Genomic DNA, 25108 nt, shown 5'->3' on the forward strand with positions numbered 1-25108 from the left:
CAACAATAAAATATTAAATTCTATCGCACTTTAACTCTTAATAAAATAACTACAAGCTAGTTATACATCATATAAATCCACTACTTATTCAAATGCTAAGTGAAACTTTTTAGTCCTATATTTATTCTGGATGTAATCAATCCATCTTCTCCACTCCACAATATCTCTTTCTTGCGACTGGTCTTTCAAATACGCTGAGATCTTTGCCATTTCCGCCAAATTGGAAACTTTTAAAGTCCATTCTTCTATAGTCGGCAGTTCTTCCTTCTTCCAATATTGCGCTACTAAAAGTCTCGCTGCCGTAATTAAATTCAACATCAGCTTAGTGTCCACAACGGTAGTATCTGTGATAATGTCCAATAAAAACAATTGCGGACAAAACTTTATCCTTTTCTTGAATATTTTTTGCATATTCCACCAAATTTTAATCCAAAATGCTTTAACCCTTTTACAAGTCCACCATATATGAAAATACGTTGCATCCTCACAACCCGTAAGCATTTTCTTTTAAAGTCAGAAACTCTGGAACCACAAAGTGTCTGTCTGACCTTTGCTTCCCAAACTCCTTTCTGAATAACATCAAGTTAAAAAAAAAGATAGCCCTTAAGTCCAGCTTAGGCACTGAATTCCAGTTTATTTTTGGTTCTGTGCTAATGCCACATCCTTGGGAGCATTGCAAAAGAGATTTACACAAACACACACATGCACACACACATATGCATAAACACACACACACACAAAAAAAACCCCACAAATAGTATAGTAAAGGTAGTCCTTGACTTATGACCTGAGCTCAAAAGTTCTGTTGATAAACAGAACTTCATATTTCTAAAATAGACAGCCTTTATATACATTATTTAACAGTTCAAATCATAAAATTCTTTATTTGACAATATGCAGGTCATCTCCTCGACGTGTGACCCCAGTGGAGCCCAAAATTTCCGTTTTCATTTGTTAAGTGAGTTTTGCCCCATTTTATGACCTTTCCTACCAGCGTTGTTAAGTGGAACCACTGCCGTTTTTAAAATTAGTCGAACTGTTGTTAAATGAATCCGGCTTCCCCATGGACTTTGCTGGTCAGAAGGTCTCCAAAAGGGATCACGTGACTTCCGGGACACTGCAGACCGTCATAAATACGAGTCAGTTGCCAAGCATTTGAATTTTGATCATGTGACCGTGGGGATGCTGCAATGGTCATAAGTATGAAAACTGGCCATAAGTTGCTTTTTTTTTAGTGCTGTTGTAACTTTGAATGGTCACTAACCTGAAATTAAGGAGAAACTTCCTGACAGTGAGAACAATTAGCCAGTGGAACTACCTGCCTCCAGAAACGGTGAATGCTCCAACACTGGAAGTTTTTAAGAAGAGACTGGACAGCCACATGTCTGAAATGGTATAAGGTTTCCTGCCTGAGCAGAGGGTTAGACTAGATGATTTCCAAGGTCCCTTCCAACTTCTTCTTCTTCTTCTTCTTCTTCTTCTTCTTCTTATTATTATTATTATTATTATTATTATTATTATTATTATTATTATTATTATTATTATTATTATTACTCATGTAAGCCAACAAAGTTAAATAAACCATTAATTTTAACGATGTCCCCACATCCAAATATCAATGGATGACTCTCCCAAGTTAAATTTCACGTAGTTTCCCATTTTTTTAAACTTTCTGTCCTATCTCAGTCTGCTTTAAACCCAGGGGTATATTTTCTCAGATAAATTTCTCCAAACCTGCACATTTTATCCCTACTTCTGCTTAAGAGTTTTACAAACAATTCCTGCGAATATAATGCACACAGGTATACTTTTACCGATCCAGGCGTGAATAAGTTCAGTCTTCTCTAACATATATTTTATCAGTAATAAGTCATAAGATACAGTCTGCCTACAGTACACCTTTGCTTTGCAAAACCATGAAGAAATATGAACCTCGAAGGATAATTGTATATCCCTTTGCATTTTGGGTTGGTCTGTAAATAAGCTAAAATCTTATTAAAATGTAAATATCTCCTCTGTCCCAGCAACCCAGCATGTCTGAATAAGTTTGCAATCTCAAGGTGCCACAGGTTTTTAGTTTCGGGTAAATAACCAATGGCACGAAAGGCGGAAATTTGAGTCTGCCATTATTGCGATTCCATGGTGAACACAACCTGTTTATAGGCCATAAAAACCTTGAATTGTCTGACACAGCAGCCTTTTAATGAAAGGATCTCACCGGTCAAAGCCAAACATGATAAATAACCTCAGTTTACACATTCTCATTTAACTAGGTCAGTTTGAAATGACCCACCATGAAGGTACTTCAGGAAGATGCAAAACGTGGAACATTTCAGAATAACAGAATAGCAGAATTGGAAGGGACCTTGGAGGTCATCTAGTCCAACCACCTGCTCAGGCATGAAACCCTATACCATTTCAGACAAATGGTTGTCCGATCTCTTCTTAAAAATATCCAGAGTTGGAGCACCCATAACTTCTGGAGGCAGGTTGTTCCCCTCATTAATTGTTCTCACTGTCTGGAAGTTTCTCCTTAGTTCTAGATTGCTTCTCTCCTTGATTAGTTTCCATCCATTGCTTCATGTTCCTGTCTTCCGGTGCTTTGGAGAATAGGTTCACACACACACACACACATACAGAGAGAGAGAGAGAGAGAGACAGACAGACAGACAGACAGACACACAGACACACAGACACACAGACACACAGACACACGTCTTCTTTGTGGTGGCCCCTTTGATATTTCATCCAATGTTCCTTTAGCAGACAAGTGCACAATGTTTATAGGCCATAAATGTGCGCTTGTGATAGAGAACATCAGGAGAACATGAGATTTCCTATATTCCATTTAAGAGATTTTCATCTCCTGGTTTCAGATTCCATTTTTCTGGATGGCAAGAAAAACACCTCAAACTCACTGACTTTAAACAACTTAGCTCAGGTGTCCAAATATTCAATCAAGGAAGGCGCTGGTTAAATGAATCATGCATTTCACACCACGTGTGCCTTGGATGGGGGACCCAAACATGACTTCCTATAAAAGCGTTATACTGTATGTACATGTTTAAGCTCATGAGGTGCAGTTGCTAAATGACACACCCTGGATCGTTCCCCTCCCTCTCAACCCAACTCACCTCAACGTGTGGTCAAAATAGAAGTCATCCTCGACTTACGACCAAAATTGACCCCAAAATTTCCACTGCTAAGCAAGGCAGTTGTTGTTGTAACTGTTTATTAAATTTGTTTGCCATCCATCTCCCTCATCATCTATCTCCAGACTACAACACAGTCCTTTCAACAATTCCAAGAAGGCTCCACACCCATTTCCACCACTCAGGTGAACCTGAGGACACAGACAAACCTCCAAATGGCCTCAATGACTCTCTAAAAAGAATGCAAATGACCAGCTGTCTGCAAGGAGTATAAATCCTTCCATCCTTAACCATCCAGTCAGAGCTGAAGAAGCTTCTTGGATGAGAAGCGAAATGTCTTCAAAGAAAAAACAGGAAAATCCAGTTGCCTCCTGAAAAAAGCACCTTTGGGATCATTAAGCAAATGGTTGTAAGTCGAGGACTACCTGGAATAATATAGGTTTTCTTTCTTTCTTTTTAATCATCTAGACCAGGGGTAGTCAACCTTGGCCCCTTCATGACTGGAGGACTTCAACTCCACAAGTCATAAAAGAGCCAAGGATGCCTACCCCTTCTAGACCACTGTGTGTCTTTGTATGTTTGTGTGAACGGAAGCATTTCAATAGGATGAAAAATTTAAATAGGCTTCAGCGTGTTTTGCTGAAATACAAGGGAACTGAATAGATCTCACACTCAATCAATTTTTACTTTTTACTACAGCGTTGGCTGCTATTCAGTGTCATTGAATTTATGGTGGGATTTTTTTTTCCAGCCAAACAATCAAGAGTTTGATATATCTCTGCGAAATGAGACTCTCACAATGGGGTCAGTGAAGTTCATGATACAGCCACCTTTCTCCTTTCCAAAAATCCAGTACCTGTGGTTTTATCCGCATAGCAAAAAGGGATTATTATTATTATTATGTTTTTTTTAAAAAAACACCTCTGATTCCTTTGCAGGGTGCCATACACTGGAAAACAGCGGTTAGGATCACCAGCAGAACTAAATTGGATTTGTTTACATTTGCACGGAGATTTAACCAAAATTGACAAAGAGGTAATATGATTGTTCTCACCGAATTATGGGGTAGGAAGGTCAGCCCTTTGTTCAGGGATGGATTTGCTCCAGCATTTTGGATTGAAGCCTATCCAGCCTCTGTTGATGGACTTCTAGCGAAAAGAAGCCGAGCCTTTGGGGAAGCAGCCAATTCTATTAAACAGGAGATGATGGGTGGTGGTCCTGCCTTAAGCGTGAAAGTCAGCTGGGTGAGTTTGGACCAATGGCTAGGAAACAGTTGAGTTCTAGACTAAAAGTCATTTGAGTGACTTCAGACCCAGAAGTTGTGGGTGCTCCAACATTGGAGGTTTTTAAGAAGGATTGGAAAATCATTTGTCCAGCATGGTATAGGGCAGGGGTAGGCAATCTTGGTTCTTTTATGACTCATGGACTTCAACTCCCAGAATTCCTGAGCCAGCATGGGGGAACTATGGCCCCTTCATAACTTGCAGACTTCAACTCCCAGAATTCCTGAGCCAGCATGGGGGAACTATAGCCCCTTCATTACTTATGGACTTCAACTCCCAGAATTCCTGAGCCAGCATGAGGGAAACTTTGGCCCCTTCATGACTTGTGGACTTCAACTCCCAGAATTCCTGAGCCAGCATGGGGGAACTATGGCCCCTTCATAACTTGCAGACTTCAACTCCCAGAATTCCTGAGCCAGCATGGGGGAACTATAGCCCCTTCATTACTTATGGACTTCAACTCCCAGAATTCCTGAGCCAGCATGAGGGAAACTTTGGCCCCTTCATGACTTGTGGACTTCAACTCCCAGAATTCCTGAGCCAGCATGAGGGAAACTATGGCCCCTTCATAACTTGCAGACTTCAACTCCCAGAATTCCTGAGCCAGCATGGGGGAACTATGGCCCCTTCATTACTTATGGACTTCAACTCCCAGAATTCCTGAGCCAGCATGAGGGAAACTTTGGCCCCTTCATGACTTGTGGACTTCAACTCCCAGAATTCCTGAGCCAGCATGAGGGAAACTATGGCCCCTTCATGACTTCTGGACTTCAACTCCCAGAATTCCTGAGCCAGCATGAGGGAAACTATGGCCCCTTCATGACTTGCAGACTTCAACTCCCAGAATTCCTGAGCCAGCATGAGGGAAACTATGGCCCCTTCATGACTTCTGGACTTCAACTCCCAGAATTCCTGAGCCAGCATGAGGGAAACTATGGCCCCTTCATGACTTGCAGACTTCAACTCCCAGAATTCCTGAGCCAGCATGAGGGAAACTATGGCCCCTTCATGACTTGCGGACTTCAACTCCCAGAATTCCTCAGCCAGCATGGGGGAACTATGGCCCCTTCATTACTTATGGACTTCAACTCCCAGAATTCCTGAGCCAGCATGAGGGAAACTTTGGCCCCTTCATGACTTGTGGACTTCAACTCCCAGAATTCCTGAGCCAGCATGAGGGAAACTATGGCCCCTTCATGACTTGTGGACTTCAACTCCCAGAATTCCTGAGCCAGCATGAGGGAAACTTTGGCCCCTTCATGACTTGTGGACTTCAACTCCCAGAATTCCTGAGCCAGCATGAGGGAAACTATGGCCCCTTCATGACTTGTGGACTTCAACTCCCAGAATTCCTGAGCCAGCATGGGGGAACTATGGACCCTTCATAACTTGCGGTCTTCAACTCCCAGAATTCCTGAGCCAGCATGGGGAAAACTTTGGCTCCTTCATGACTTGTGGACTTCAATTGAAGTCCACAAGTTATAAAAGAGCCAAGGTTGCCTACCCCTGGTATAGGGTTTCCTGCTTGAGCAGGAAGTTGGGCTAGAAGACCTTCAGGGTTCCTTCCAACTCTGTTATTCAATCACCAGGAGACGGTGAGTTCTAGTCCTGCCTTAGACAAGACAGCTGTCTAGGTCAGAGATTCCCAACCTTTTGGGCACCAGGGACCGGTTCCGCGGAGAATGGTGTGTGGTTTCCTTTGCTGCCTGCATCCCATGGATGGGGCTTTGCTTGTTTGTGTGGACTGGTTGCTGGCATGCTGCGGCCCAGTACCGGTCCACAGACCTGGGGTTGGGGACCCCCTGGTCTAGGTAACTTTGGACCAATCACCAGGAGTTTGTGAGTTCTAGTCCAGCTCAGTGACTTCTCTCTCTCTCTCTCTCTCCCTCTCTTTCACATACACACACCTCTCTCTCTCCCTCTCTTTCACATACACACACACAATTGTAGTTGTAGGAAAAATAGGAGGAGGAAGGAGTATTTGGTGTGTTCTCAACCTTGACTTGTTGGTTAAAAAAAGTAATAAAGGTGAAATGAAAACCTCATCAATAAATAAGCAACTGAAATCTACAGTTTCACCACAACGTTCCCATATCATTGTACAGGACGTCCTATAATAATAATAATAATAATAATAATAATAATAATAATAATAATAATAATAATAATAATAATAATAATAATAATAATAATTATTATTATTATTATTATTATTATTATTATTATTAATAATAATAATAATAATAATAATACAACAACAACAACAATAACAACAACAACCATTAGTGCCAGTCAGTTTGAGTGTTCAGTTGACTGAGTTTCATGTTTTATGAATAAGTTTTATAATAATAATAATAATAATAGAATAAACAATAAATATGAGTCCATTGCAAAGCGTCTGAATGTTGATCATGTGACCGTGGGGGTGCTGCAATGGGGGGGGGGTCGTATGAAAAAGGGTCTAAAGCAGTGGTGGGATTCAAATAGGAGAACTACCGGGTTCTCCTTGTGGATGCCACTTCCGGAAGTCCGTTCTGGGCCTGGGCAACAAAAAATTAGCTACCGGTTCTGCCGAAGTAGTACGAACCGGCTGAATCCCACCACTGGTCATAAGCGACTTTTTCCAGTGCCGTTGTCACTTGAAATGGTCGCTAAATGAACTGTTGCAAGCCGAGGACCACCTCTGCAAAGAAGCGTTTCAAGAGAAATAATTTCCTGCCCTACTGAAAAAGGACTTGGAGTTTATTTATTTTATTTATTTTATTTTATTTAATTTCTATACCGCCCTTCTCCCTAAGGGACTCAGGGCGGTTCACAGGGCATATATAAATAAGTTTACAAAAATTAAAAGAAAATTAAACCATGCCCAAATTAAAATATAACAATAATGAAATAAAAACCAATTAAAAACCCAAATACCCCTTCAGGCCAGTTCAAGATGTCTCTGGCTTCCAAGTCTCTGCAGACAATCTGCCATTTCAAAGCCATCCTGGATGCCTGGAAATGAATTTCCTGCTCTTTTCTTTATTTCCTCTTGGGAGAAACTCTAATGACAGAGATAGAATGGGGCCTTCCTCAGGAAAGGAGGTATATAAAAGTGACAACTGATATAACCCTCGGCCAGGCTGCTGTGAGCGTTCACATCCAGGCTTCAATCCTAACTGAAACCTAAATGGGGTTATTAAAGTGTGTTTTTTTCCCCCTGCCACTTTCCATTTCACTGCTCTATTATGATGATAAATTCTTTTCCATAAAAACATAACACAGTTTCAACTACCATCTTTTCAGGATTATATGAGGTACCTAAAGGTCTCTCCCCAGCCTCCCCACTACCGTATATCTCTGGAATAAGGAGAACTTTGATTCCGCTCTGAGCATCTAATTCTCAGTGATGACTGCAGAAGTTTCCATCTTTGCATTTCTTTGCATTCTGCTTTTATTATTTTTATGAATAACTCAAGTCAACCCAGCCAATACTTCTTCTACTTTCTCCTCCCCCTCTCTTCCCCATAACATCAACCCTGTGAGGTGGCTTGGGCTCAGAGAGGGTCAGTGGTCCATAGTCAACCAGCTGGCTTTCATGCCTAAGGCAGGACTAGAACTCACAGTCTCCCGGAGATTGGTCCAAAGTCACCCAACTGGCTTTCATACCTAAGGTGGGACTAGAACTCTCCGTCTCCTGGTGATTGGCCCAAAGCCACCCAGCTGGCTTTCTTGTCTAAGGCGGAACTAAAACTCACCATCTCATGGTGATTGGCCCAAAGTCACCCAACTGGCTTTCATGCCTAAGGTGGGACTAGAACTCACAGTCTCCCGGTGATTGGTCCAAAGTCACCCAACTGGCTTTCATGCCTAAGGCAGGACTAGAACTCACTGTCTCATGGTAATTGGCCCAAAGTCACCCAACTGGCTTTCATGCCTAAGGCGGGACTAGAATTCACTGTCTCCTGGTGATTGGTCCAAAGTCACCCAACTGGCTTTCATGCCTAAGGCAGGACTAGAACTCACTGTCTCATGGTAATTGGCCCAAAGTCACCCAACTGGCTTTCATGCCAAAGGCAGGACTAGAACTCACTGTCTCCTGGTGATTGGTCCAAAGTCACCCAACTGGCTTTCATGCCTAAGGTGGGACTAGAACTCACAGTCTCCCAGTGATTGGCCCAAAGTCACCCAACCGGCTTTTCATGCCTGAAACGGAACTAGAACTCACTGTCTTCAGATTTCTAGAGTGGTACCTTAACCACAAGAGGAAACATAGCAGAAGGGAGGGAGGAAGATAAGGTAATATAAAGTAAGAGGAGATAAGAGGAGATAAGAGTTAAGAGAAAAGAGAAGATATGATGGGGAAAGAGATGATGAGATGAGATGAGATGAAAAGAAGAGGAAGGAAGGAAGGAAGGAAGGAAGGAAGGAAGGAAGGAAGGAAGGAAGGAAGGAAGGAAGGAAGGAAGGAAGGAAAGGGGAAAGGAGAGCATCTTTAAATGTCAAATATGATGGCATGCTTTGCTTTATAATCAAGAAAAGGTTGGAATGCCCTTTGGCTTCAGCAATCCTCCCTCCTGTGCAGAGCATTCTTTCAAAAAATCTTTCCACTGAACTTTTAAAAACTGCAGGTGAAATACTGTCTATTATTACAGCTCCCTATATAACTCAATATAATTGACCTTCAGATTGCCAAGGATAATTTGGCATGCCCACACATCTCAACCCAAGGAATACAGTAGAGACAATAGCTCAGCCATGGAAACTTTGGCAAACTAATCTTTGGCAATCAGTATTACTTAATGGATTTTGCATATTATTTTGCCCAACAACCTGCCTTTTTGCACACATTAGTGATTGGACACCTCAGAATAAGGGAAGGTTGATTTCCGCTTTCTCTATTCATTCCAAAGGGCAAAACACAAATCAAGTATACGTCAACATTCACTCTGCAGTCAGCTACTGCTATATGGACCCACCCTGGGTGATCATCACACAGAGCTGTTCTGTTTTTTTATGAACACAGAAGTGGGGACCTCGTTTCATTTGGGATTAACTGATCAGGGAACTTGGCCACTTTCCCCCCAGAAATTGGCTGAGGTTGATGATAAAGTTCAGTTACTTTCTCAAAAGTTAGATAACAGTGCTGTGTTTCTGAGAGCTTAGGCCCAGATGGGGAAGGAACCTAGGAAGAAAGAAAGAAAAGAAAGAGGGAGGGAGGGAGGGAGGGAGGGAGGCAAGGAGGGAGGGAAGGAGGGAGGGAAGGACAGATGAAGGGAGGGAAGGAAATAAGGGAGGGAGGGAGGGAGGGACAGAGAAAGGAAGAAAATGAGGGAAGGAGAGTGGGATAGTGGTAGAAAGGAAGGGAGGGAGGGAGGGAGAGGAGGGATGGACAGATAAGGAAGGAAGGAAGGAAGGAAGGAAGGAAGGAAGGAAGGAAGGAAGGAAGGAAGGAAGGAAGGAAGGTGGGTGGGAGGGAGGGAGGGAGAGGAAGGGAAGGGAGGGAGAAAGGAAATGAGAGAGGGACAAATGAAGAAAGGAAAGAAGGAAGGAGACAGGGGGAGGGAGGGAGAAAAGAAATGAGGAAGGGACAGATGAAGGAAGGAAGGGAGGGAGGGAGGGAGAGAGGGAGGGAGTAAGAGAGGGGAGGGAAAGAGAAAGGAAATGAGAGAGGGAGACAGGAAGGAAGGAAGGAAGAAAGCAAGGAGGGAACGAAGGAAAGAGAGGGAGGAAGGAGAGAGAGGGAGGGAGGGAGGGGAGGGAGGGAGAAAGGAAATGAGGAAGGGACAGATGAAGGGAGGGAGGGAGGGAGGAAGGAAGGAGAAGGCGGAAGGGAGGGAGGGGAGGGAGGGAGGGAGAGAGGAAGGAAGGAAGGAAGGAAGGAAGGAAGGAAGGTGGGAGGGAGGGAGGGAGAGGAAGGGAAGGGAGGGAGAAAGGAAATGAGAGAGGGACAAATGAAAGGAAAGAAGGAAGGAGACAGGGGGAGGGAGGGAGAAAAGAAATGAGGAAGGGACAGATTAAGGAAGGGAGGGAGGGAGGGAGGGAGGGAGGAAGAGAGGGGAGGGAAAGAGAAAGGAAATGAGAGAGGGAGACAGGAAGGAAGGAAGGAAGAAAGCAAGGAGGGAACGAAGGAAGGAGAGGGAGGAAGGAGAGAGAGGGAGGGAGGGGAGGGGAGGGAGGGAGAAAGGAAATGAGGAAGGGACAGATGAAGGGAGGGAGGGAGGAAGGAAGGAGAAGGCGGAAGGGAGGGGAGGGAGGGAGGAAGGAAGGAAGGGAGGAAGGGAGGGAGGGAGGGAGGAAGGAAGAGAGGGGAGGGAAGGAGAAAGGAAATGAGAGAGGCAGGAAGGAAGGAAGGAAGGAAGAAGCAAGGAAGGAATGAAGGAAGGAAGGAGGATGGGAGGAAGGGGAGGGAGGGAGAAAGGAAATGAGGAAGGGACAGATGAAGGGAGGGAGGGAGGGAGGGAGGGAGGGAGGAAGGAAGGAAGGAAGGAAGGAAGGAAGGAAGGAAGGAAGGAAGGAAGGAAGGAAGGAAGGAAGAACCCAAGTAGTATCTGTGTTGTATGATCCAATCTCTGTACTTAGTCCTTCTGCTTAATGAGATGGGACCCCATCCTGGCCCTTCTTGACATCTTGTCCTCCACGTAATAGATGTGTTTGTGGGCTTTTATTTTGCCTAATTAGTGACACTGAATGATGCAAGATTTGGCGTACTGACATTAAGTGAAGCTCCAGGAGAGACTCCTTGGCGTTCTTTCCTTTCTTCACCCTCTCTTCTTTCTCTCTCTCTCTCCTCCTCCTCCTCTTCCCCCTCTCCCCCACCCCCCCTGAAGAAGGAATGAATTAATTGAGTCACAATGGGGCATACCGTGCTCACGGCACCTCTTAATTAACTGGAAAAGGTTTCTCATAATTAATAAATTATCCCGAAGACGTAGCCGATTAAAAAAAGGAGGAAAGAAGAGAGAAAGCAAAGGCGGGCTGGATCCCAAGACAGAGGAAGAAACATAAGCTGTGGAAGAAAGTCCTAAAGCTAAAGCCAGCTTTGTGATTTCTACAGAGGATTTCCTTCTTCGCTAGAAGAAGTTTTTGTTGTTGTTGTTGCTTTGCCTTTATCTCCTGGAGTTTGGGAATTCATTTTCCAGGGGGAGCGTTTTTTCAGCAAACTTCATTCCTGGGAGTGGTTGGAAGGAACAGCCATTCGGATTATGGATTATGGTTCCGGTTACTTGGAAGCTTCAGGGTTCCCCAGACTTAATCATCATCAAAATAAATAAATAAAAGTTGGAAGGGACCTTGGAGGTCATCTAGTCCAACCCCCCTGCTCAGGCAGGAAACCCTATTACCATTTCAGACAAATGCCTGTCCGGTCTCTTCTTAAAAACTTCCAGCGTTGGAGCATTCACAGCTTCTGGAAGGCAGGTTGTCCCACTGGTTAATTGTTCCAACTGTCGGGAAGTTTCTCCTTAGTTGTTTTTTTTTTTAATCCCATTTTATATCCCGCCCTTCTCCGAAGACTCAGGGCGGCTTACAATTTAAAGCACAAATCAATGTGCTTAGCAGTAGCCTTCATTCTATGTATATGCCTGCTTATTAGGGCTTTCACACACACCCCAAGCGGTATTATTACAAAGTCAGCTTAATTGCCCCCAACAATCTGGGTCCTCATTTTACCTACCTCGGAAGGATGGAAGGCTGAGTCAACCTTGAGCCTGGTGGGACTCGAACCTGCACTAATTGCAGGCAGCTGGGGTTAGTTAAGGAGGCATTAGCCCACTGCTCCACCAAGACTCTTAGTTCTAGGTTGCTTCTCTCTTTGGTTAGTTTTCAATGTGAAAATCCCGAGAGAATCATGGGGAAAAAAGGAAACCTGAAAAGGATCTGGGAGATCATCTAATCTGACCCTCTGCTCAAGACAAGAGACCTTATTTCAACACCTGGTTATTGTCAGATTAGGGTCAACGGCACTCAGCGGGGGTGGGACTCAGTTCATTTTGTGCCTGTGTAGGGATTCTAGCAGGGGTGCGGTGGCTCAGTGGGTTAGGATGCTGAGCTTGTCGATCAGAAGGTCGGCAGTTTGGCGGGTCGAATCCCGAGTGCCGCATAACAGAGTGAGTGCCTGTTACTCATCCCAGCTTCTGCCAACCTAGCAGTTCGAAAGCACGTAAAAATGCAAGTAGAAAAATAGGGACCACTCCGGTGGGAAGGTAACAGCATTCCATGCGCCTTTGGTGTCTAGTCATGCCGGCCACATGACCATGGAGACGTCCTCGGACAAGCGCTGGCTCTTCGGCTTTGAAACGGAGATGAGCACCGGCCCCTAGAGTCGGAAACGACTAGCACGCATGTGCGGGGGAACCTTTACCTTTACCTTAGGGATTCTAGGCTGATCCCACGTTTCACTCGGCCCCAGCTTCTGCCATTCCTTCACCTTGGTTATTTTCTTGCAGGTGTTTCATTAACCAGGTAGGTAACGTCATCAGTGCTAGCGTTAGCTGGTTGGGTAATGAAACATCTGAAAGAATCAAAAAAAAAAAAAACAAACAAACCCCAAGCTCAGAGAGAACTTTTATTTTCCACCCATATTTTGGAAGTTCGGCCTAAGTTGAAACTTCAACTAGTTTTGACTCTTTGGGGAGGCTATGTCAGTTATTTGAGGATGGACTAAATACTTGAGCTTCGGAAGAACAGTCTCAGTAAGCTCCATATTTTACTTGCTCTCCTGTGTGTTATAAGGAGAGAAAGAAAGAAAGAAAGAAAGAAAGAAAGAAAGAAAGAAGAAAGAAAGAAAGAAAGAAAGAAAGAGAGAGAGAAAGAAAGAAAGAGAAAGAAAGAAAGAAAGAAAGAAAGAAAGAAAGAAAGAAAGAAAGAAAGAAAGGAAAAGAAAGAAAGAAAGAAAGAAAGAAAGAAAGAAAGAAAGAAAGAAAGAAAGAGGGAGGGAGGGAGGGAGGGAGGAAGGAAGGAAGGAAGGAAGGAAGGAAGGAAGGAAGGAAGGAAGGAAGGAAGGAAAGCTAACACTAGTTGATCACTCTCATGTAATTTTAGTCTGCTTAGTTTTCAAGGAGCGGAGAAAACGTGGCGACTCTCTGCGGGGTCTCTCTTTAATCAGTGGAATGTAAGCATGGGGAAAAATTAGCCTTCATCCCATCTCCATGAAAGATGGGCGATGGCGGGTGCCAATTTGCAGGTAATGAACTTACAAGAAAGCTGTGAATAAGTGATGTGTAAGAAAAAGGCCTTTCATCAGAGGATGGCTGAAGAATACAACGGAAATTTGGGGAAGCTACTCTCAGCAGTACAGACCAATTGTTCCCCCTGACAAAAAATGAAACACGGACACAAGAACAAAGTTGAGCAGAGGTTGTTATAGTGTTGTCCAAAGCAACAAATGAGAAATAGAAAAAAAACCAGGTTGAATCAGGGAAAAGGCAAATCTGAAAATGCAAATTTTAATGTAGGCGGCTGTAGTTTGCAGTGGGTAGCTAGCAAAGTTAGCGCGGCACTGAAAAAAGTGACTTATGACCGTTTTTCACACTCACGACCGTTGCAGCATCCCCACGGTCACATGGTCAAATCTGGACACTTGGCAGCTGTCTCATATTTATGACGGCTGCAGCATCCCTGGGATCATGAGATCACCTGTTGTGACCTTCTGATAAGCAAACTCAGTGGGGAAGCCAGATTCACTTAACAACCATGTTACTAGCTTAACAACTGGAGCGATTTGTTTAAAAACTGTGGCAAGAAAGTTTGCAGAATGGACTTAACATCTGTCCTGCTTAGAAACAGAGAATTTGGGGCTCAAATGTGGTCGTAAGTCGAGGACTGCCTGTAGTACCACTAGACTGAGCATCCACCAAACCAAAAGTGGGAAACTGCAGAAACATCGCCCCTGTGACTATGTAGGATGGACCGGGAGGAAGGTAACCACCAGATTGTAAGAACATAAGCCAGCAGTCAGACAAGGAGACCCGAACTCATTGGTAGCCTCACATTGCAATGAATAAGAATATACATTCAGTTTTGCAGCAACTAAGATTGTTGGACGAGCAGGCACAAAAACAGCCAGGGATTGATTGAAGCCTGGGAAACAGGCCCCTCATCAGTCAATAGGAGAGCTGATACTTATAGCAGAACTACTAGACTCTGTAGCAGCTTTGTTCCTTATGCCATGAAATTTCATTTTAATGTATGCTGATTAATGTACATTTAAAGTGACAATAAAGATTCTATTCTATTCTATTCTATTCTATTCTATTCTATTCTATTCTATTCTATTCTATTCTATTCTATTCTATTCTATTCTATTCTATTCCATTCCATTCCATTCCATTCCATTCCATTCCATTCCATTCCATTCCATTCTATTCTATTCTATTCTATTCTATTCTATTCTATTCTATTCTATTCTATTCTATTCTATTCTATTGCCAACTTATCAAGTACTTAGGAGGTAAGGGCTTGGCAACACAAGCAAACAACAGCCAATGATTTAATAGCCAGCCATCAACACCCCAAAAGATTTAAAAAGCTACATAAAACAGACACCATATAAATACCTCACCCAGAACAGCCCAAATCACATACTCGGCTGCAGAGAAGTGCCCTTTAGATGGGCTCCAGCACAAATCCGAAAGCTCAGGAGACGAAATCACTGGTCCCGGTGACCGATCCAGATTGTAATAATAATAATAATAAGAATAATAAAGTTGGAAGGGTCCTTGGAGGTCTTCTAGTCCAGGGCTTTTCAACCTTTTCACCCATTGTACCACTCTTAGGATATGGAAACATCCGAGTACCACCAGTCGTCTAGCAAGGTGTCAAAAACTTGATGACCAAAAGAAAAAGAAAGAAAGAAAGAAAAAAGTGATGAAGTACAGGTAGTCCTCGACTTACAACAGTTCGCTTAGTGACTGTTCGAAGTTACAATGGCACTGAAAAAAGTGCCCCCCCAAGCCACAGCAGAGCAAGACACCTGCCTGCCCGCCCGGCGGCGCTCTTCCTCCTGTCCGAGGTTTTCATTGTTGTGAGCATTTCTGTTGAGGATTGGCAGCGGGGGTGGGGTGGGGGGTGTTTGGTTTTTATTCCCCCCGTCTGTTGGGTGGTTGCAGCAGGTTTTGGTCACTTCACATGACCCTGGGACACTGTGATCATCATAAATATGAATCAGTTGCCAAGCATCTGAATGTAAATAACAAGACCTTGGAGATGCTGCAACATTCCAGCTGATTGGTGCTTCTTCTGGGCTCAGAAGCACCAGGATCAGCGCCGAGCTGCAGCTGGATCCTGGTGCTGATCCTGGCGCTTCCGCTGAGCCCTGACAGCCCTGTAGCTGCAGCCGTCTCTCGCTCAGGCTTGTGCGGTGCTGCCACCGGTTCAGCTCCTTCCCCTCCCCTGCTACCACTTTACTAGGATGGTCACGTACCACCTGCCAGGTGCCAATGTAGCACAGGTGGTACCCGTACCACTGGTTGAAAAGCCCTGCTCTATTCCACCCCCCTGCTCAGGCAGGAAACCCTACACCATTTCAGACAAATGGCTGTCCAGTCTCCTCTTAAAAACTTCCAGTGCTGAAGCACCCACAGCTTCTGGAGGCAGGTTGTTCCACTGGTTAATTATTCTCACTGTCAGGAAATTTCTCCTTAGTTCTAGGTTGCTTCTCTCTTTAGTTAGTTTCCATCCGTTACCTCTTGTCCTGCCTTCAGGGGCTTTGGAGAATAAGTTGAGCCCCTTTTCCCTGTGGCAGCCCCTGAAATATTTGCAATTGACGTTGGTCACTTTCAACCCATTCAACATCCTGTGACGATTTTCCACCTAGATCTCAACTTGACCGATACACGTATTTGGATGCCTTTTTTCTCTTCGATCCCCAACTCCCTCAGCAGCTGGTCCGACTACAAATGACTCACATTCCCTAGAAGAGCTGACCTCAGCATGGTCCATGGGTCAGGTTCAAGTATCAAATTAATTGCTTCCCTCTCCTGACTCGTCAAAACCTTCTACCTTTCTCACCAAGTCCAAAGTCCTTAATTTATTTTACACACTTGCGAACGGAAGAAAACAAAACAGAATCACAGAGTTGGAAGGGACCTTGGAGGTCTTCTAGTCCAACCCCTTTCTCAGGCAGGAAGCCCTATATACCATTTCAGACAGATGGTTGTCCAATCTCCATTGCCAGTGCCTGGCGGTTTTCAGAACTGAACCAAGTTGCCGTAGCCTCTAGGAAAAAAAAAAAAAAGATCACTTTCAGGATTTTTTGAAGTCAAAATTGGCCTCTCTTGCAACAGGGAGTAATATCGATTGTGGTTGCAAACTATGATTGGCAGCCCTGCAAAAAAACAACATAAGGACTCTTAACAGAATAACAGAGTAGGAAGGGACCTTGGAGGTCTTCTAGTCCAACCCCCTGCTCAAGCAGGAGACACTATACCATTTCAGACAAAGGGTTGTCCAATTTCTTTTTTAAAAAAAAACCTTCAGTGTTCGAGCACACAGAATTTCTGGAAGAAAATTGTTTAATTGATTAATTGTTCTAACTGTCTCCTTAGTTCAGGGGTAGTCAACCTTGGCTCTTTTACGACTCGTGGACTTCAACTCCCAGAATTCCTCAGCCAGCATGGCTCAGCTTGCAAACCTCTGCCTTTTCCCTCAGCGTGGCTGGCTGAAGAATTCTGGGAGTTGAAGTCCACGAGTCATAAAAGAGCCAAGTTTGCCTACCTCTGCCTTAGTTCTAGGTTGCTTCTCTCCTTGATTAGTTTCAATCGGTTGCTACTTATCCTGCCTTCAAGTTCTCTGGAGCAGGGGTCCCCAACCTACTGTCTGCAGTCCAGAACCAGTGGTGGGCCCCACAAATACCTGGCAAGCCCCCCTCATTTGCCGCACAGGTGTTAGCGGCCCCATTTTCACGGGGACCCTAGCAGTGCCACCAAAACACAGGTGCCAGCAGCTCATTTGTGCAGGTGCGTGGGTGCCAGCAGCCCGTTTGCACAGGTGCACAGGGACCAGCGTGGGTGCTGTGAGTGTGCATGGCCTGCTTGAGTATGTGCATGCATGCTAGCACCACTGTGGTGTGCACACCCATTCGCGCATACACACATGGGCCACGTGCGTGCACATTTCCCTGCTGCTCCCTTTCCTTCTGGGCTGCCAAGCTGGAAAAGTTAGGGAATTCTGCTCTGGAGAATAGCTTGACTCCCTCTTCCTTGGGGCAGCCCCTGAGATATTGGAAGGCTGCTATCATGTCCCCCCTCGCCCCTTCTCTTCATTAAACGAGACATACCCAATTCCAGCAACCGTTCCTCATATGTTTTAGCCTCCGAGTCCCCTGATCATCTTTGTTTGCTCTTCTCTGCACTCTTTCTAGAGTCTTGACATTTTTTTTACACCCAGAGGGATAGCCAGGATCTACAAAGTAAGTGTCATGCAGATTGTGGCTAGTTAGGGCAGAGATAATCCACATAATATGCTAAGTGCCTCAAAAAGTAGGGTTAATGTGTACTGAGGGGGAGGGAATTAAACCTTCATCAGACCGGGTCAGAATGACAGGTAGTCCTTAAACTATGACCCCAATTGACCCCCAAAGTTCTGTTATTAAGTGAGACATTTACTGAGTTTTGCCCTATTTTACGACCTTTCTTGCCACAGTCGCTAAGCGAATCACTGCACTAGATAAGTTAAGACTGTTGTTAAGTGAATCTGGCTTCCCCATTGATTTTGCTTGTCAAAAGGCTGCCAAAGGGGATCATGTGATCCTGGTACACAGCAACGGTCATAAGTATGAACCAGTGGCCAAGCATCTGAATTTTGATCATGTGATCATGGGGATGCTGCAAGGGTCGTGGAAAACAGTCATAAGTCAGTCAGTTCGGTGCCGTTGTAACTTTGAACGCTCACTAAACGAACGGTTGTAAGTCGAGGACAACCTGCATTTAGTACTTTTTCCTTTAATCGTATTTCCAGATGTTCGTCAGGCCAGGTTTATTTCCCAATGGTTACTTCGGAAGGGGATAGAAAAGATTAGTGCTATTTGCTCCGATATTAATCGCCTGACCCATCGCAATATCTCTGTAGTTTCATTATTAATTTTACCAAACAGAGTTAGAGAATTAATACAGATCAATCGGCCTTCGCTTCTGGCATTTTGTGCTGTGATCCAGAGCGTTAGATGATGGAAATTAAATGAGTTAGGGGCCTCTGCGTAGGTTTAAGAAAGATACCACACCACGTGTGGCAAAAAGTTATGATTTCTTCAAAAGAGAAAGCAGGAATCATAGGGCCTAGAAACTAAAATGAAGAACAACTGCAGGAATTGAGTATGGCCAGTCTAGAGAAAAGAAGGACTAGGATTGATTTGATAGCAGTATTCCAGTATTTGAGGGGCTGCCACAAAGAGTGGCTCAGTGGGTTAGGACGCTGAACTTGTCGATCAGAAGGTCGGCAGTTTGGCGGGTCGAATCCCGAGTGCCACGTAACAGAGTGAGTGCCTGTTACTCGTCCCAGCTTCTGCCAACCTAGCAGTTCGAAAGCACGTAAAAATGCGAGTAGAAAAATAGGGACCACTCCAGTGGGAAGGTAACAGCGTTCCGTGCGCCTTTGGCGTCTAGTCATGCCGGCCACATGACCACGGAGATGTCCTCGGACAAGCGCTGGCTCTTCGGCTTTGAAACGGAGATGAGCACCGGCCCCTAGAGTCAGAAACAACTAGCACGCATGTGCGGGGCAACCTTTACCTTTACCTTTTACACAAAGAGGAGGGGGTCAACTTATTTTCCGAAGCACCAGAAAGCAAGACAAGAAACAATGGATGGAAACTAATCAAGGAGTGAAGCAACCTGGAATTAAGGAGAAATGTGCTAACAGTGAGGACAATTAACCAGTGGAACAGCTTTGCCTTCAGAAGTATTGGGTGCTTCATCACTGGAGGCTTTAAAGAAGAGACTGGACAGTCACTTGTCTCAAATGGCATAGGATCTCCTGCTTGAGCAGGGGGTTGGACTAGAAGACCTCCAAGGTCCCTTCCAGCTCTCTTCTGATGGGTGTAGGACAAACAGGCAGAAGACTGGCAGAACGCATCCATGAACACCAACCAGCAGTCAGAAGACACGATGAAAACTCTTTCATTTCACAACATACAGACCTATTTAACCATAGTTTCAATTGGGAAAATGTGACGATCCTAGACCAAGCCAAGTTTGAAAATGCCAAGGAATTTCTAGAAGCCTGGCACTCTGACAAATCAGCCATCAGTAGACACATAGACTATGCAAAAGAGACAATCCACCAGCCAGAAAGGGGACAAAAAGATTTAAGCATCTCTCCACCAGCAATCAGCACCCAGATCAGCATAGTGTCATGGTTCCGACAGATGAAACTCTTCAAAGAACTTCAAGGCATTGTTTACCTTAAAGAATCTTTATTTGGGTAGCGTAGCATCGGCACTAACACAGTCGAAGCCAAAAACTGAGTTCCCTTCCCCTGAGCACATAGTATCAAAGCACAATTCCCTCCCCCAATTAACAGTCATAAGTCACATTTCCCAATTAGTTTGAAACGCGGGCTTCCCCTCCAGTTCTCCAACCCACCATTTCTTATCATCTCTTAAATAATAATAATAATAATAATAATAATAATAATAATAATAATAATAATAATAATAATGTTGAAAGGGATCTTGGAGGTCATCTAGTCCAAACCCCTGCTCAGGCAGGAAACCCTACATCATTTCAGACAAATGGGTGTCCAGTGTCTTCTTAAAAACTTCCAGTGTTGGAGTAGTCACTGCTTCTGGAGGCAGGTTGTTCCACTGGTTAATTGTTCTAACAGTCAGGAGGTTTCTCCTTAGTTCTTGGTTGCTTCTCTCCTTGACTAGTTTCCATCCGTGGCTTCTTGTCCTGCTTTCAGGTGCTTTGGAGAATAGCTTGACTCCCTCTTCTTTGGGGCAGCCCCTGAGATATTGGAAGATTGCTATCATGTCACTCCAATCCTTCTTTTCATTAAGCTAGACATACCCAGTTCCAGCAACCATTCCTTATAGATTTTAGCCTCCAGTCCCCTAATCATCTTTGTTGCTCTTCTCTGTACCCTTTCTAGAGTCTCAAAAGCCCTTGCTTTCACACACTCTTACAATATTGTTATGTCTAACTAACTCCCATCACATTCTTCCTCCTCCCCCCAGTATCATCTAATTCTAAAAGTAAAGCATTGGAAAGAAAAAGGCTGCATCTCCATATGTTGTCAAAGCAAGAACATCTGATGTTAGCAGTGTTGACACATAGATTTACTCCAAGGTTAACCTCAGACCAACAATCAAGTAAACAACGCCCCAATCAAGAAACTGACAAAGAAGCCAACATTAAACAGCCTTAACCAAAGGATCTCTAATTGTAATTGGGGTTTTTAGTTCAAGGTTATTGTAATCATTTTAATTGTTTTTAATTTTTGTAATTTGTTGTATTGTTTTTTAAAAAAAACCTTGTGAACCGCCCTGAGTCCTACGGGAGAAGGGCGGTATATAAGTCTAAATAAATAAATAAATAAATAAATAAATAAATAAATAAATAAATAAATAAATAAATAAATAAATAAATAAATAAATAAAACAGCCCCACCAACTCTGACAGGACAAGACCCCAGAATATAAACTAACAGCAAACCTCACTCCTTTCTAGCAATGATGATATTACCTAGTTTGGGTAATGAAATGTCTGTAAGAAAACAAGCAAGTTCAGAAAGGACACCACACAGTATGATTTATTTGTTTTGTATATTCGGAATCAGACAGATATAGTTCGCTTTCTGTAGCCAAGGGGATGACTGGACATTTACTTACTTCTCCAGATACATAAAACCACCCAGAAAGTTTTATTTCTTTATTAAACTTCTATGCTGTTGACGCTTCTTTTCATTTCTTTGTTTTTACTGTTGCAAGCCGCTTATTTATTTTTTTATTTTATTTATTTTAATTCCATTTATATCCCGCCCTTCTCCGAAGACTCAGGGCGGCTTACAAGCTTAGCAGTAGCCTTCATTCTATGTATATGCCTGCTTATTAGGGCTTTCACACACACCCCAAGCGGCATTATTACAAAGTCAGCTTAATTGCCCCCAACAATCTGGGTCCTCATTAGAGTGCCTCAGGGTGAGATAGGTGGCAAATAAATTTAAGACATAATAAATAATTTATCTTAAAAGATTAGGAAAGGATGACATTCGAAATGCAACAAGTATCATTTTATTTTATTTCCGGACAGGATCAAAAAGGCTGTCTCATCTCTTTAAATTTTTCTTTTCTTTTCTTTTCTTTCTTTCTTTCTTTCTTTCTTTCTTTCTTTCTTTCTTTCTTTCTTTCTTTCTTTCTTTCTTTCTTTCTTTCTTTCCTTCCTTCCTTCCTTCCTTCCTTCCTTTCCTTCCTTCCTTCCTTCCTTAATTTCCTTCCTTCCTTCCTTCCTTCCTTCCTTCCTTCCTTCCTTCCTTCCTTCCTTCCTTCCTTTCTTTCTTTCTTTCTTTCTTTCTTTCTTTCTTTCTTTCTTTCATTTTTTTTGCCGTGTCTATTTTTATTTTATTCAGGGGAGGGTTAAAATATAAAACTCAAAAAAAAAAAAGAAAACAAAAGAAAAGGCAAACTAATCAAGGAAAAAGTGCATAAAAAAAGCCCAAACACCCCAACTCATATCAATATATTATTCCAATTGAATACTGAGTAATACATTACTACCACATCGATTCTCCCCATTTGCAAAACAGCCCCCCCCAAATTTTAAACTAATAAATCTATTTACAAGTTATTGACCTGTATTCTATATATTATATTAGTGACAAAATAATTAACAGGAAAAAAAATAATACTAAAACAAAACACAATTAAAGCAATCTCAAATTAGGGAGAAACTTCCTAAAAGTGAGGACAATCAACCAGTGGAACAGCTTGCCTCCAGAAATCGTGGGTGCTCCATCACCGGAAGCTTTTAAGAAGAGGCTAGACAGTCACCTGTCTGAAATGGTATAGGTTCTCCTGCTCAAGCAGGCGGCTGGACTAGAAGACCTCCAAGGTCCCTTCCAGCTCTATTCTATTCTATTCTATTCTATTCTATTCTATTCTATTCTATTCTATTCTATTCTATTCTATTCTATTCTATTCTATTCTATTCTATTCTATTCTATTCTATTCTATTCTTTTCCATTCCGTTGCATTCCATATTCTATTCTATTCTATTCTATTCTATTCTATTCTATTCTATTCTATTCTATTCTATTCTATTCTATTCTCTATATTCTATTCTATTCTATTCTATTCTATTCTACTCTACTCTACTCTATACTCTATTCTATTCTATTCTATTCTATTCTATTCTATTCTATTCTATTCTATTCTATTCTATTCTATTCTATTCTATTCTATTCTATTCTTTTCCATTCCGTTGCATTCCATATTCTATTCTATTCTATTCTATTCTATTCTATTCTATTCTATTCTATTCTATTCTATTCTATTCTATTCTCTATATTCTATTCTATTCTATTCTATTCTATTCTATTCTATTCTATTCTATTCTATTCTTTTCAAAACTCTTTGTTAATAAACTATCATTGTAATCCACTCGTAGAAAGTTTACCATGGCATCTTATCTATCCCAAATCATCCCCAAAATTAAAAAAATAGTTCACCCTGGATTAAATATGTTTTTGTCTCTGTAGAAACACTTCCGATTGATTGTTTCCAAGAACGCAGTTCCATAATTTTGGATCAAGCCCAATCAATATATAGAGAATAATAATAATCACCTGCTACTACTTGAATTTCCTTTTTTTTCCCCATACACACTTGCCAAAATTGTTTGGGATTTGCTGACAAAGCACAGGACACACACAAAAAAAACTCCCAGTAATACAGGTATTCCTTGAGTTGCAACAGGTCACTTAGTGACCAGTCAAAGTTACAACAGCACTGAAAAAAGTGACTTATGACCAATTTCCACACTTAGGGCCGTTACAGCATCCCCATGGCCACGAGATTTACATGTAGATGCTTGACAAGTGGTTCATATTTGTAACGGTTGCAGTGTCCTAGGGTCACGTGATCCCCTTTTGCAACCTTCTGACAAGCAAAGTCAATGGGGAAGCCAGATTCACTTAACCACCGTGTTACTAATTTAACAACTGCAGTGATTCGCTTAACAACTGTGGCAAGAAAGGTCGTAAAATGGGGCAAAACTCACTTAACAAACTCCCACTTAGCAACATAAATGCTGGGCTCCGTTGTGGATATAAATCAAGGACTAGACGTAAATGCCAAGTTGCAAAGGTTCAAAATGTCTCTAAATGGCAAGCAGCTCATAAATAGCTCTTATTTTAATACCCAGTTTATATTATATGGATAAATTTTGGGAATACAGAATGTTCATTAAAGCAGAACAACTGAGTTTATTCAAACATGCTCAGTGAATTTAACTGCATGCTTTTATGAATGTTCTTGGAGACCGACACACTGGGGGGTTTTTCGGGTTTTTTTTTGGCTCCAGCAGGAAATTATGATGTTCCAGGAACCCAGGAGAAAACATGAGGTTCTTCCAGGACCTACGAGAACTAAACTTGGCAAAGATTCTTCAGCTTGTTCCTTGGTGCTTTGCTGAAATCATCTATTCTAAATAACTGTGGTCCAGCCTCAGTGTTCCTGCCGGCATTCCTGCCTTTTAATTTCCTGTTTGCTCTTCCCTTTTATGCAACAAAACTCAAGCACCAAACCACAGTGATTTTCAACACTTTCATCAAGGGTCTCTCTCTCTCTCTCTCTCTCTCATCTATTTATCATCTATATTTATCATCTATCTATCACCTATATCCTATCTTTCTATCTTTCTATCTGTTTTTCTATCTATCTATCTATCTATCTATCTATCTATCTATCTATCTATCTATCATCTATCTATCATCAATTTATCAATTTATCATGTATATCTATCACCTATATTCTATCTTTCTATCTATCTATCTATCTATCTATCTATCTATCTATCTATCTATCTATCTATCTATCTATCTATATTTATATTTATCTATCCATTCATCCATCCATCTCTCTATTATCCATCTCTCTCTACTATCTAGGTAGATATCTATCTATCTATCTATCTATCTATCTATCTATCTATCTATCTATCTATCTATCATTTATATCTATCATTTATATCTATTATCTATCTATATCCTATCTTTCCATCTTTCTATCTATCATTCTATCTTTCTATCTATCGTTCTATCTATCTATCTATCTATCTATCTATCTATCATCTATCATCAATTATCAATTATCATGTATATCTATCTATCACCTATATCCTATCTTTCTCTCTCTCTCTCTCTCTCTCTCTCTCTCTCTCTCTCTCTCTCTCTCTCTCTCTCTCTCTCTCTCTCTCTCTCTGTTTATCTATCCATTCATCCATCCATCTCTATTATCTATCTATCTATCTATCTATCTATCTATCTATCTATCTATCTATCTATCTATCATCTATCTATCTATCTATCTAACTAACTAACTAACTAACTAACTAACTAACTAACTAACTATATTTATGTATCTTATCAAAACTGAATAATCTCAATAGATTAGTTCTTTCTCAACCATAGCAATTTGGAGATATGTGGACTTCAGCTCCCAGAATTCTCCAGCCAGCGTATGAAGGTTGAAAAACACTG

Source organism: Vipera ursinii (genome assembly GCF_947247035.1).
Source record: "Vipera ursinii genome assembly, chromosome: 4".
Lineage (NCBI taxonomy): Eukaryota > Metazoa > Chordata > Lepidosauria > Squamata > Viperidae > Vipera > Vipera ursinii.